The sequence below is a fragment of the Mustelus asterias genome, chromosome 8 (genome assembly GCF_964213995.1).
Source record: "Mustelus asterias chromosome 8, sMusAst1.hap1.1, whole genome shotgun sequence".
Taxonomy (NCBI): domain Eukaryota; kingdom Metazoa; phylum Chordata; class Chondrichthyes; order Carcharhiniformes; family Triakidae; genus Mustelus; species Mustelus asterias.
Genome location: NC_135808.1, coordinates 13,510,179 through 13,525,374, shown reverse-complemented (window position 1 = coordinate 13,525,374; position 15,196 = coordinate 13,510,179). Strand labels below are relative to the sequence as shown.

The following is a 15,196-nucleotide window of genomic DNA, read 5'->3' as shown; positions in this document are numbered from 1 at the left end:
CTGGCACAGAGCAATATTCCACCAAACCTCACCTTTGTGACTGTCCAAACAGCGGCTCTGTTTTCCTGCAGCAGTCAGCATGTAAAGCCTCACTAATTGTCAGCTATGGATCAGTGAGTTGTACTCTCAGCCTCTGTCTCAGGAGGTCATGGGTTCAGAGCTGGAAGGAGATCAGAACCTAAGACAGAGCTTGCATTTATTTAGCGCCCTCCACAACCTTAGGATTACCCTTATGACCAATGAAGCATTTCTGTTTATTTCTATTTTTAATGGTCAGTTGAGAAATAAATGTTCCACATCAGAGAAACCTCTTCCTCTTCCTCCAAATATTACTGAGGGATCTTTTATATCGACCTGGGAATGTGGGCAATGCCACAGTTTTAGTCTCATCTGAAAGACAGTACCTTAGGCAGTGCAGCGCCCCTGCAGTTTGGCACTGAGAGTGTCAGAATAGATTGTCACAAGTAGGCTTACATTTACACTGCAATGAAGTTACTGTGAAAATCCCCTAGTCGCCACACTCTGGTGCCTGTTCAGGTACATTGAGGGAGAATTTAGCATGGCCGATGCACCTAACCAGGATGTCTTTCGGTTGTGGGAGGAAACCGGAGCACCCAGAAGAAATCCACGCAGACACAGGGAGAACTCTGCACAGACAGTGACCCAAACTGGGAATCGAACCTGAGTCCCTGGCACCGTGAGGAAGCAGTGTTAACCACTGTGCTACTGTACCCATGTCCACACCTTTAAAACAGAGAGCAAATGTACCACCTATTGAACCATGGCGGACAGTAATATCAACACAGCAGCAGAGAATTTCTTTCACTAATGATGTCTCCATGTTCTTGATGTCCCAGCAGAGAGATTGGAGCAGGAGTCCGCCCTTCACGAGGTAATTGGAAAGGCGGCAGAAACGTCCAAACTGGCAGAACATGAGTGATATTTAATGGGGAAATGGGCTGATCACAGTATGTGAGGTGGGAGTATACACTGAGTCTTCCCTTACTCAGGAATATAGAGATATCGGCTAAAACATAGAAACTAAAAGCAGGAGTAGACCATTTGGCCCTTCAAGTCTGCTCCGTCATTCATTTTGATCATGGCTGATCATCAAATTCAATATTCTGATCCCCCTTCCCCCCCGCTTGAACCCTTTAGCCCCAAGAGCTATATCAAATTTCTCCTTGAAATCAGACAACATTTTGGCCTCAACTACTCTCTGTGGTTGTGAATTCCACACATTCACCACCCTCCGGGTGAAGAAATTTCTCCTCACCTCAGCCCTAAAAGGTTTACCCGTTATCCTCAAACTGTGACCCCCTAGTTCTGGTCTCCCCCACCATTGGGAACATTCCTTCTGAATCTACCCTGTCTAACCCTGTTAGAATTTTATAAGTTTCTATGAGATTCCCCTCTCACTCTTCTAAACTCCAGTGAATGTAATCCTCACCAACTTGATCGCTCCTCATATGAAAATATGAAACTACATGAAAATATAAAATAATATATTTTACAAATTACTTCAAAACTCAAGTTGATCTATGAAACACAAACTTTAAGGATTATATACTGAGTGTTACCTTGTTGCTTTATTACTGGATTCTGGGGTCATCTTAATTTTCAATTGTTAAAACAGGGTCAGATTGGAGAACAGCTTCTGCATTGAGCAGAATTTGCCTGCTTCTACTTTAACTACAGCTCTCATCATCATGGCAGTTTCTGTTGGGGTGGCTTCTATATGGGCGGGACTAACTGACCTGTTTTCACCAGTTTCCTGGAAGCTTACAGTTGTTGAATATTTATGCTTCTGAGCTTGCCAATTGTGTAACTGGACATGCAGGAAGTGGAAGGGGGAAAGCTGGCCCCCCTATTGCCTTGTTAGACATTGTTTTGAAAAGGATAATGCTGGTTTCTAGAGCGAAGGATACCTCGCTCATACAGCCTGTTACATCCCTGCTGAGTTTTTCCAGAATGGTCCTCAGTGCCGCTAAGCGAGGAAGCAAGGTATTCCGGTGGCCTGTGGATGAGCATATATTGTGAAGCGATGACGGAATTAGCCACGCTGCCCTTCCCTGTGACTACTTGTTGTTCCTCTGGGAGTGGAAAGGTGGAAGGGGGGGCGGGGTGGGGAGGAGGGGGGAGTTTATAGCTGTGCTCCAGGATATAATGTCGGAGCTAAATCATGTGGAGCATGAAAGATACTTCATTGGGGCCGAAGGGCCTGTTTCTGTATTTGGTTGCACAGTGGTTCGCACTGCTGCCTCACAGCACCAGGAACCTGGGTTTGATTCCCAACTTGGGTCACTGTCTGTGCGGAGTTTGCATGTTCTCCCTATGACTGCATGAGTTTTCTCTGGATGCTCTGGTTTCCTCCCATAGTCCAGAAGATGTGCTGGTTAGGCGTATTGACCCAAACAGGCACCGAAGTCTGTCGACTGGGCGAATTTCACAGTGGCTTCATTGCAGTGTTAATGTGAGCCTTACTTGTGACTCATAAATAAATAAACATTAAAGTTTTAAACTTTAAATTCTGTGTAATCCAATCTCCCAGCGACGGTTCATGCCCCAGGGAAAGAAACAAAATGAGAGAAGAAACACATTTGCAGAATGACATTAAGGAAGTTTGTGATGGGGAACATTAATCATGGCTGTTAGTATTTGACTGAAATCAGCAGCTTAGTATAATCATCGCATGACAGAAAATTCCAAAAATAAATGTGGTTGGAATTTAAACTGCTCATTTATTTTTGAAATTTTCTGGTTTATTCCAGACAGAAGCTTTCCTGTAAGGCAGCAAAGAACAGATCATATAAAGAAAACAACCGATGATTTAAATCCAGTATTGTAGAATCACTACAGTGCAGACGGAGGCCATTTGGCCCATCGAGCCTGCACTACCACAATTCCACCCAGGCCCTATCCACTTAACCCCATGTATTTAGCCTGCTAGTCCCTCTGACACGAAGGGGCAATTTGCCATGGCCAAATCAACCTAACCCACACATCTTGGGAGTGTGAGAGGAAACCGGAGCACCCGGAGGAAACCCACACAGACACGGGGAGAATGTACAAACTCCGCACAGACAGTAACCCGAGCCCGGAAACGACCCCGGGGTCCCTGGCGCTGTGAGGCAGCAGTGCTAACCACTGTGCCACCGTGCTGCCCCGATGGGCCTCAACCTCTCCCCCGAACTGTGTACCAGAGCTATGTTAGAATCTTTATTGGAGAAACACATTTAATTTAAACGTCACTCCCATCGTGCAGCAGTGGAAACACAGGAATACAGAAATTCAGAAAAAACAGGCCCTCCACAAACTGTTCAACCACCAATTCCAGACACACTTGAGCTGCTTTCAATCTCAATGTGATCACCCCACACTGCTGGAGAGAAACAGCATTCTGAGAATTAAAAGGAGGAAGGGCCAATCCCTGGATGGATCAGTGTGGATTGGAGCTGCAGTTAGGTCAGGAGCACACACAGGCTGGGGAGGGGGTGTAGGAGCAGAGGTTACTAATGCAGAACAGCTGCCCATGTGACAACACTGAAATAACTCTATGGAGGCGAAAGTCCCGTCACCAAGCTTCATTATTTACAACGTATTATATATACACAGAGCGAGCACTCCCGGTAGCTTCCTGCTATGGCCAGGTTATGGGATACACAGAGCGGATCAGATCAAACTTACTGTCGGAGCAGGCTGGAGGGGCTTGTGCGTGTTGATATAGGCGGATTCTCTGTTAATTATGACCTTTCACTGAGCGGTGCGGCAGTAACAATGGCCTGTGCTCTGATTCCTCTCCCCCAGGCTTTGATAATGACACAAAAATGAAGAAAAAAAGCCTTATTGCAGCAATTGAAAGGAACACTGGGTCTCAGACACCCCTCCTTATTCTTACCCTTACACACCCCGATCTCCCCTCCCTGATACCCTTACCCACTCCCCATCCCCTCCCTGATATCCTTACCCACTCCCATGCCCCCTCCCTGATACCCTTACCCACTCCCATGCCCCCTCCCTGATACCCTTACCCACTCCCCATCCCTCCTCCCTGATACCCTTACCCACCCCCATCCCCCCTCCCTGATACCCTTACCCACTCCCCATCCCCCCCTCCCTGATACCCTTACCCACTCCCCATCCCCTCTCCCTGATACCCTTACCCACCCCCTTGCCCCCTCCGATACCATTACCCACCCCCATCCCTGATACCCTTACCCACCCCCATCCCCCCTCCCTGATACCCTTACCCACCCCATCCCCCCTCCCTGATACCCTTACCCACTCCCCATCCCCCCTCCCTGATACCCTTACCCACTCCCCATCCCCCCTCCCTGATACCCTTACCCACTCCCCATCCCCCCTCCCTGATACCCTTACCCACCCCCATCCCCCCTCCCTGATACCCTTACCCACCCGCATCTCCCCTCCCTGATACCCTTACCCACCCCCATCTCCCCTCCCTGATACCCTTACCCACCCCCATCTCCCCTCCCTGATACCCTTACCCACTCCCATCCCCCCTCCCTGATACCCTTACCCACTCCCATCCCCCCTCCCTGATACCCTTACCCACTCCCCATCCCTCCTCCCTGATACCCTTACCCACCCGCATCTCCCCTCCCTGATACCCTTACCCACTCCCATCCCCCCTCCCTGATACCCTTACCCACTCCCATCCCCCCTCCCTGATACCCTTACCCACTCCCCATTCCCCCTCCCTGATACCCTTACCCACCCCCATCCCTGATAACCTTACCCACCCCCATCTCCCCCGCCCTGATCCCACTAGCCACTCGCACCCTCTCCTTGCTTCCCACCCTCTCCTCCCCTCCCACCCTCTCCTCCCCTCCCACCCTCTCCTCCCCTCCCACCCTCTCCTCCCCTCCCACCCTCTCCTCCTCTACCTCCCACCCTCTCCTCCTCTACCTCCGTTTCTCATCTCGCTCTCTGCTCACCCCTTTTTGAAGAGGAAGAGAGGGGCAGGAGGGGTATTGAGCATCTCACCACCCATTCTTCAATGCTCCGCCGCATTGTGGCTTCTCCTCCTGATATAGAATTCGACACTGGTCTCCCTCTCCCTGAAGGTCCATTCCAGCTTGTACTCCCCCTCCCCCCCCACCCCTTACCTACTGCCATTAGTAGGGCACATCACACTGGCACAACTCATCCATGCACTGACACCAAGCATGCTGACATCACAGCCTTGGCACTACTCCTTCCCTGCTCCCAACTCTTTTCCTCCACGAACACATCGCTTCCTCCCTCACCCTCTCGGTCCCTCTGCTTTCTCTCCGGCCCATCCCTCTCTGCCTCTCCATTCCTCACATCTCACTGCATCTTGGCACCTTCCCCTCAACTCCTCACCTCCTCAAGACCCTGCCTCCCCTCATCACCCCCACATCCTCAACCTTCTCTTCAACTGCCCACCTCGCCTCCCCCTCTCCTTCCCCACCTTCCCCTAACTCCTTGCCTTCTTTCGCCACGACTTGGTTAAAATTTTCCACTCCTGCTTTCAAGGGGTGGGAGGAGAAAATCCCTCTGGAGGCCCGAAACATGATTTAGGGAATAGCCGTGGTCCCCGGACCGCCAATGATGTATCGGGAATCCCAATGATCAATGTCAGGATACCATGAGGATAAATTTAAATGTAATTATCAGGCCTCTGCTCCAGATAAACCCCCCACTGCCCCCATTAGATCAGCCATTCCTGTTGGTGTGAAGAGACAACAATTGGATCAGGCCAGGCCTTGTACGGTGTACACCTGCTGAGCAGAACCTGCCAGAGGGGTTCAGGTGAGTTCATCGCTTTGGGGGTGGAGGGGGAAGGTCATGCCTGGGCAGTGCCAGGAGGCAGTGCCGGGAGGAGGGAGTGCCAGCGGGGGATGATCATTGCAGGGGGAGGTGAAAAATATCAGCCAGGATTGAATGGCGGAGCAGACTCGATGGGCCGAGTGGCCTAATTCTGCTCCAATGTCTTATGGTCTTCTGATCTTAACTCCATGGGGAAGTGTGTTCCATGAGGGGAGGGAGTTCAGGGTGGAGAAGGGGAAGGAGAGATGCCTGTTGGCTTGGGGTGAGGTTGTTGGAATAGGGGGGCAGGGTGCGAATTTAAATTTTTTGTAAAAGGACCCCCCGAGCTTTTTAAACCCAAGTTGTTGGCGGGTTGATCCAGTGTTATGTTGTGGGTCCCACCCTCTTAATCTTTTCTCGGCTATGAGTTGAACAACATGATGGAGAAAGCACCAGCTGGAGTCGGCAAATTCCACGCCGCTTTTCCCACCTGCTACACCACTCTGCCTAAAATTGGGAACATTCTGTCCCTTCTCTCATTGCGAAATCCTCACTACCACTTCCCCTCTCCTCACAGCCCTGTCCTCGCCTTCCACCGGCCCCCCACACTCATCAGTTCCACTCCTAACTCCCTCCCAGCTGTCTGCGGACAAAAAATTCAAATGACCATTTGACTCTGTTGTATTCAAGAGACGTGAATTACTTGAATCTTTAGCCACTTTGATCCACATCAGAAGAATAGTTTTATATAAAGTATTCAAGAAGCTTCTGATCTTTCAAACATCAATGTTTTAATTGCAGAATCTGCGCGTTCTCCCCGTGTCTGTGTGGTTATCCTCCGGGTGCTCCAGTTTCCTCCCACAGTCTGAAAGATGTGCAGGTTAGGGTGCATTGGCCATGCTAAATTCTCTCTCAGTGTACCCAAACAGATGCTGGAGTGTGGCGACTAAGGGATTTTCACAGTAAGTTCATTGCAATGTTAATGTGAGCCTACTTGTGACACTAATAAATAAACTTTAAACTGAATTGAGAATTTTCTGGCAGAAGTTAAAAGAGTCAACAATCAGCATATCTGAGAAATTTGCATCTTATTTTATTTCTTCCTGAGATGTGGCTGACATTGTCACTCAATGCAAATCTTTGCTGCCGATCCCTAACTGCCCTTGAACTGAAAGGGACACGAAGCCATTGCACACAGCAGTTAAGAGTCAACCACATTGCTGGGGGCCTGGAGTCACATGTAGGCCAGAGCTCTACAGACTTCCTTCAAGGACTTTAGTTAAAGCACAATAACAAGTCTCACACACCAGGTTAAAGTCCAACAGGTTTATTTGGTCGCACAAGTTTTCGGAGCGCGGCCCCTTCATCAAGTGAGTCTCCACTCACCTGATGAAGGAGCAGCATTTCGAAAGCACGTGCTACCAAATAAATCTGTTGGACTTTAACTTGGTGTTGTGAGACTTCTCACTGTGCCAACCCCAGTCCAATGCCGGCATCTCCACATCTTAGTTAAAGCAGGTGGGCTTTGTATTGATATTTGATGGCAGTTTAATTGTCGCCATTACTGAGACAAATTTTATTTTCCAAATGTCATGAATGGTACTTAAATACTACCAGCTGCTGTGATTTGAACACATGTCCCCAGTGCATTCACCTGGACCTCTGGATTATGCCATCGCCCCATCTGTTTGCAGTACTAAGGTTATTGTTTGATGGAACCCTTTCTTCTATTGTGGCACCTAGTTATTCAGTGAATGACTGGTACACTTTTCTATTTCTAGCACATACGTCTACGTGCTTTTTATAAGGTCATGACAACGAGGAGTAGGAGTCGGCAATTCAGCCCCTCGAGCCTGCTCCACTATTCAATATGATTATGGCTGATCTCATCTCAGCCTCATCTCCACTGTCTACTCTCCTGGTCGCTCCCCATAACCTATCATCCCACTACTAATTAATCTATCTCCTCCTTAAATTGTTTAATGTTCTGGCATCCACTGCACGTGGAGAAGCAGAGGGAGTTGTGAGAAACATGAACAATAGATTTTGGATGAGAGCCATGGGAGTCCTGATGGAAGAGGTCAGTGCCAGGCAGGACATACTCATAACCGGGACGGCAAGAGAATGCTGCCCTAATTGACTAAAAAGGCACGGGCAGGGGTCACGTGTGACATGGTGTGCCACACGTGACTTCAGTGATGCAAAAGGTTCAATGATCTTCTGCGATCATCAAGGGTAAGTGTGGAGGTGGCATGGAACTGTATGGAGAGGTCTAGTCGGGTGCCCTGTACTGCCAAGGCTGTGATGTCAGCATGCTTGGTGTCAGTGCATGGATGAGTTGTGCCAGTGTGATGTGCCCTACTAATGGCAGTAGGTAAGGGGTGGGGGGGGAGGGGGAGTACAAGCTGGAATGGACCTTCAGGGAGAGGGAGACCAGTGTCGAATTCTATATCAGGAGGAGAAGCCACAATGCGGCGGAGCATTGAAGAATGGGTGGTGAGATGCTCAATACCCCTCCTGCCCCTCTCTTCCTCTTCAAGAAGGTTCCACCAGCTGAGTACACTGTCCCCAGTAGACAAGATGCACAAGGGCACATGCCTTATAATTAAGGATGCACTGTGCAGAATTCTTAAGCTAACCTTCCAGGGAAGATGAGGTCCTGAAACAAAGCTAGTCAGGCTTGAAATATTATCAAAATCAAAAAGAAATCTGCTACAACTCTGATCTGAGACAGCAGCAAACTCACAAGAAGAATGAAATGTGCTTGTACTCCAAGGAGGTTTTATCCCTCCCGCCCTTGGATGACAAGTTGATGAAAGCGTACTGCTGGTCCACCCGTTTTGCCCGTGTGACGAGTGAATTATTACTTGGCTCACGTAAAATCAGCCCATTTTTGGAGGAGCATGGAGACGTTAAATGCAAAGCTGGAGGAGATCGGAGGAGGCGAAATGAAGGGATTTCAAACCAAGGGTGAAAATTTCAAACCTGGGTCATGAGATGGGGAGCAAAATAAGAGGTGGAATAAATAATAGGCATGGTACAAGTAATAAAGCAACTGATTTAATTAACAATGAGGCAGTCAGTAAACACAATAAATACAAATACAAATATTTACAGCTATCAATACAGTATTGGAAATCATTTAGACACCTTAACAGATGCATTAAATTGACCAGCATGCTGTTGGAACTTGGCGAGTGTTAGTGTTGTATCTTGTCTGAACTCAGGAGTGTCGTTTTGTTTTGTCTATGTTACATTGGGATGGTCAATGCTGGTTGCACATTTTCATATCATTTTGGGGGTTGGTTTAAAGACTAGCTGCCCATGCTGCCGCAAAGCCTTCCGGTTTATCGGAGGTGGGGAACCAGCAGTGATACACACTGGCTCGTGTGCACCAGTGTCTGGGTTCTTCTGTAGCCAGCAAGCCCTGGAATACATTCGAGGGTGGGACAGACAGACTTTTGGTCTCTCAGAGAATCAAAGGTGGAATTTTATGGCCCCATCACGGTGCCCCGAAATCTGGCCCGTGCAAAATTCTGTCCAAGGGATCTGGGGAGCAGGCATGAAAAGTGGCATTGGTTTGTTTTATTCATTTACAGAATGTGGGTCTTGTTGGCCAGGCCAGCATTTATCGCACATCCCTCATTGCCCTTGAAGCTCAAGATCAGCCCTGTGGGTGGCACAGTGGTTAGCACTGCTGCCTCACAGCGCCAGGGACCCGGGTTCGATTCCCGGCTTGGGTCACTGTCTGTGTGGAGTTTGCACATTCTCCCTGTGTCTGCATGGGTTTCCTCCCACATTCTGAAAGGCATGCTGGTTAGGTGCATTGATCCAAACAGACGCCGGAGTGCGCCGACGAGGTGAATTTCACAGTAACTTCATTGCAGTGTTAATGTAAGCCTTACTTGTGACACTAATAAATAAACTTTACTTATTTTATATTGAATAAAAGGAGCAGATTTAACAGGGCATATGGTCGACTCTGCTCCTATCATAAAGGCGATTTTACATGGAGATTAATGGGGTCTTGTTAATTTATCAAGCAATATAGGTGTAGGTGGCTAGATAGAGTTAGTATACAAATCAGCCATGATCTAACTGAAGGCTAAGCAAGTTGGAACAGGCTCCTTCTGTTCCTAATGTAACTGTAAAAGCTAAATACTGTGACTGTTGACAATCTAAGACTTAAAAACACACAATGCTGGGAATACTCAACATGTCAGGCAGCGTCTGCAGAGAGAATCAGAGCTGACGTATCTGACCCAATGACCTGACAGAATTGATCTAACACAGGCTTATCCAACTTGTGGTCCTCTGAGCCCCTCAAGTGCAGCCCCTGGAGACAGTTTCACAAATGCTGGTCAAACAGGCAAGTCTAAATGGGGAAATCTGCATGGAGTTGCTCCTCCAATCACGGCTATTTTATTCCCATGTTTACAGCTCATAAACTCATCGCTGAGAATATTAAACGTGAGACAGAAACCTGTGAATGGAGGAGCAGCGAACTCCAGCGGCAGTGAGCTCAGTGCCAGGGAACCAAGAGGCCGAGGTGTCCGGGGAGGTGGCAGTGTTGGGGGGGGGGGGGGGGGAGGGGGGGGAGGCGGTGCTGGGCGGCTGAGATGCCAGGGTGCTTGACCCCAGCGTCCACAGTTGGTTTCACGAATGTCCACGAAGAGCACGAGTCAGCAGGATTGGGGCCCACTGACATCTGAGTGAGTGATGACTGGAGGCTGTATGAGAGAGAGTGGCGGGGGAAAGAGCGAATGTGAGGGGGGGAGCATGAATGTGAGAGGGATAAGAGATTGAGTGTGATGGGGAGAGAGAGAGTGTGTGAGAGGGAGCGAGAATGAGGGAGAGAGTGTGAGGGGAATAAGAGAGTGAGTGCGAGGGGGAGACAGAGTGAGTGTGAGGGGGAGAGAGAGTGTGAGAGGGAGAGAGAGAGAGTGAGTGTGAGGGGGAGAGAGAGTGAGTGTGAGGGAGAGGGAGAGAGTGTGAGAGGGAGAGTGAGAGAGTGAGTGTGATAGAGAGGGGGAGAGAGTGAGTGTGAGAGGGAGAGAGAGTGAGTGTGATAGAGAGGGGGAGAGAGTGAGTGTGAGACAGAGTGAGTGTGCGGGGGAGAGTGTGAGTGGGAGGGGAGACAAGAGTGCGTGTGAGAGTTGGACAGAGTGAGTGTGAGAGGGAGTGCGAGTCGGTGGGGGGGGGGGTGGCAGTGAGCAAGTGTGACATAAGTGAGCAAGTGTTTTGGGGCGACAGAGAGTGACTGACGTGATAGAGAGTCAGGGTGATCTGACCCTTTTGCCATGCCAGCCGATGGGCAGGACGAGCCGGTAAGGCCACGAGAAAGCAGAGAAATCAAGTTTGCACCTGATTTCCCACCTCTCATGATCTTACCGGCAGGGGATATCTGGCGCTATCTCAATATTTAAATGCACAGCAGCAGCAGTAAGAAGCATTTAGATATTATAAGTGAGACAGGAGGCTGTCGTTTGGGCTCACTTGCCTCTCAGGCCTCGCCGGTGACATTTCTCTCCGGTGAGGATCATTAACAGGGACCAGTCGTGATGACCCCCCCAGTAAAACTGGAGGCCAATGAGGCCCCCCCCCCCCCCGGATGGTAAGGGGCAGAGAGGGAGAGAAGGTGCCCCTTGGGCAGTGCCAGCCTGGCACCCTAGCACAATTCACTGGGCATCCTGGCGCTGCCAGCTTGGCACACTGGGAGTGCTCCCCGGGCACTGGGCAGTGCCAAGGGGGCAGGGTCAGAGTGGGGGCAGGCCATTCGGGGGGGACTGTTGCTGCTGTGAAATAGCAATTGTGGCGGGGGGGGGGAAACCGCTGCTGCTCTGCACCAACAATTGGTGGGGGGGGCATGACGATTGATCCGAGTGGAGGGTGATCGGCCATGGGACCCTGCTTTGGTGGGGGTGAGGGAGGCGCATGGTGATTGGTCTGGTGGTTGGGGAGTGATGGGCCACAGAGGCCAGCTATCGCTGGGGGGCAATGATAGATCTCTGCGCTCACAGAGCACAGAAATCCATACATGCGCAATGGCGCACTCTGCTGCTATCAGACGGCTTTCAGATGGGGCAATTTTGGCCCCGCCCACTCCCCCTGCTGGCAAAATCCAAGTTTGGCATGATTTTTCTGACAAGGTCTGGTAAGATTTGATTTTCAAATCGCCCAAAAAAATGGCGCCAATGTCTCCCGTTTTCACACTCGCTTGGACCTCAGAGTTTCTTTTGGTAAGATTGCCCTGGTGTGTAGGGGGAGTGAGAGTGTGTCGGTGGAACAGGGAGTGTGTAGGGGTGGGGCAGAGAGTGTGTAGGGGTGGAACAGGGAGTGTGTAGGGGTGGAACAGGGAGTGTGTAGGGGTGGAACAGGGAGTGTGTAGGGGTGGAACAGGGAGTGTGTAGGGGTGGGGCAGAGAGTGTGGAGGTGAGTAAGAGAGTATATATGGTGAGAGCAAGAATGTCGTGAGTGACAGATTTTAAGGGGGCTGAAACATGAGTGGGGGGGCGTTCGGGATACTGAGAGTGTGGGAAGGGGAATGAGAGTGTGGGGGGAGTGAGTGGGGTGGGGGAGATGAGAATGTATGGGGAGGTGGGGGAGGTGAGAGTGCGAGGACAGAATGTGTCCATAAGTCTGGCTCAGTCCCAGTATCAGGGTTCTCATTCACCCTTACCCACACACACCAACATACACTCTCATCCACTCTCACAGTGGCGCAGGCTGAGTTAGTGAGCACCCTGAGCCTGGGAGTGAACCGGAAAACACACCCATCCTCTTACACCATAATACTCATCTTTACTTACTACTCTTTTGTTTTGTTCAGCACCATGTTTCTTTTCATATCTCAGTTTTAAAAAAATGTATATTTAATTGTGCCAAGCATTATTTATCTGTGATTTGCTCAGTGAGAAAATTTTTGAATATTTTTATTCATTGGACATGAGCGTCATGGGCCTGCATTTATTGTCCATCCCTAGTTACCCTTGAACTGAGTGGCTTGCCGGGCCATTTCAGAGTGGCAGTTGAGAGTCAACCACATTGCTGTGGCTCTGGAGTCACATGTAGACCAGACCAGGTAAGGACGGCAGATTTCCTTCCCTAAAGGACGTTAGTGAACCAGATGGGTTTTTCCAACAATCGACAATGGTTTCATGGTCATCAGTAGATTCTTAATTCCAGATATTTTTATTGAATTGAAATTCCACCATCGGTAATGGTGGGATTTGAACCCGGGTCATTAGCTAAGTTTCTGGATTAATGGTCTAGTGATAATACCATTAGGCCATTGCCTCCCCTAAATGTGGCCCCTCTCCTTGGTGTTTTGCTCTTCACTCAGAAGCTGCCTGACCTTTTGAGTGCTCCTCCTTCACTTTGTTATAAAGGAATGACTGACTCTGTGATGCTCATTTGAGAATAATTCACATCATATTGTCAGCCATCCATCAAGTGCAACGGTTCTAAGCTGCAAAGTACTTCAGCAGATTTCTGTGGTCCTTGGAGTCATGATGACGAGATGCCGGCGTTGGACTGGGGTGGACACAGTAAAAAGTCTCACAACACCAGATTAAAGTCCAACAGGTAGCACGAGCTTTTGGAGCACTACTCCTTCATCAGGGCACTGCTTCATCACCTGATGAAGGGGCAGCGCTCCAAAAGCTTGAGCTACCAAGTAAACCTGTTGGACTTTAACCTGGTGTTGTGAGACTTCTTACTGTGCTTGGAGTGGTGCTGTTTTCGTTGGTTCTCTCATGCTGAAAGCAATGTCAGGCTTGTGTTCCTGATACAGGATATAATCACATGTCACTATTGTAGAGCCTGAGTCAATCTGTTGGTGAAAAAGCAGCATTCTGAGGGTTACTATTATTTCCCCAGTGAACCTGCTTTATATATCAAACCGAGTCCACAACGCTCCGCCTCATGGACGTGGGTAAAGAAGAACAATTATTTAGAGTTGGAGTGAAGGAAGAGAAAGAGGAGGGAATCTAGTCTCCCCATTACACCTCCCTCTGAGGTAAAGGCTCCTCCTCCAGGTGGTAGGTTGGCATTCAGAGGGCAAGCTCTGCCCAGGTGCAGTGTGTCAGTACCACCTGCTTCAGAACACACCTGTCCGAATGCAGTTACATTAACTCAATATTTAACGAGTTTAGCTCACTTTAACAGTTTATTTTAGTTCCACTTCTGTTAAACAGCTAGAGCACAAATCACCAGCTGTACTGGAGTTCCCACGTCTGCTGTTCTCTGTTCTCAATAGTTCCCATAAAAAAATCATTGTTACTGCAATGTCATTCAAAAGCCCGGGCTCAGAAAAGGAACAATTTAAACTGTTCAGCCTCACTCCTGAATTTAATAAATAATTCTCAGTGATTTTCTTAAAGTTAATTTTTTTTCCTATTTTCAGAATCCATTTTATTCCTCTCTTTGTTTCTCTTTCAGTGCCGGGTTTGAGGCCAATTCATCCTCCATCGTTCCCCTGTTCCTCAATCCTTAAATCTCTTTTGTGTAAGGAGACAGACAGTTCATTCAATAAGGTCCCTGTGGACCTCGCTGCCCTGTCATCAGCTTACACTTCCATCAACTCTGGGCGGGATTCTCTGGTCTCATCCGTACCCGCCCCTCTGCCAGGGGAAATGTTGAACTTGGCGCTTAGCCAAAAACTCCATTCACTGCAGCGGCACCAGAGAATACCAGCCGCAGGGGAGGATGATGGTTTTCAGCGTATATTCAAGCTGAAAAATGTAGTGAAAACATCCAACTAAAATCCCACACGGCAACATTCATCCCTTCAGTCAGTTTGGAGTGTTATATAACTCACTTGATTTTATTAACCAGGGCAGCATGGTGGCACAGTGGTTAGCACTGCTGCCTCACAGCGCCAGGGACCCGGATTCGATTCCCAACTTGGGTCACTGTCTGTGTGGATTTTGCACGTTCTCCCCGTGTCTGCGTGGGTTTCCTCCGGGTGCTTCGGTTTCCTCCCACACTCCAAAGACCTGTGGGATAGGTTGATTGGCCATGCTAAATTGTCCCTTAGTGTCAGGGGGGCTAGCAGGGTATGGATAGGGCGTGGGTGGGATTGTGGTCAGTGCAGACTCGGTGGGCCGAATGGCCTCCTTCTGCACTGTAGGGATTCTATGATTTGATGTTACATAGTTACCTAGTCCTCAAAATTACGTGATGTGAAAGATATATGGTAATAGCTCATAAACCCACAATTAAAAGAAAAAAGACTCATATGATTTGATCTTACAATAGCTCTTACTTAAAGACAAGCAGATGTATAAATATATCCTTGAATAAGCCACTACTTGTCTGACTTGGTTCCTGTTTTCATTGGGATTGGGATTGGTTGGGACCAGGTTCCAAAAAGAGGAGAGGGCATTGTGCTAATTCACAATAT

At 49.0% G+C, this 15,196-nt stretch overlaps 1 protein-coding gene and 1 long non-coding RNA gene across 3 annotated transcripts in view; both read right to left on the bottom strand.

Annotated features, from left to right (window-relative positions):
* The window catches only part of LOC144496867 (uncharacterized), an 825,626-nt gene that overhangs the window by 278,123 nt on the left and 532,307 nt on the right, over window positions 1-15,196 (bottom strand). The gene's annotated exons all lie outside the window — the stretch shown is intronic.
* LOC144496866 (hepatic and glial cell adhesion molecule-like) overlaps window positions 3,456-15,196 on the bottom strand; it is a 76,218-nt gene continuing 64,477 nt past the window's right edge. The window contains exons 6-7 of one of the 2 annotated variants that reach the window (XR_013498452.1): window positions 8,540-8,778; window positions 3,456-3,808 (exon numbers count right to left, since the gene is read on the bottom strand). The gene's annotated coding sequence lies outside the window, so the exon portion shown is untranslated. Of the gene's footprint in view, window positions 3,809-8,539; window positions 8,779-9,002; window positions 13,625-15,196 lie in introns of those variants that run through there. The other variant, XM_078217434.1, reaches the window with a different exon arrangement.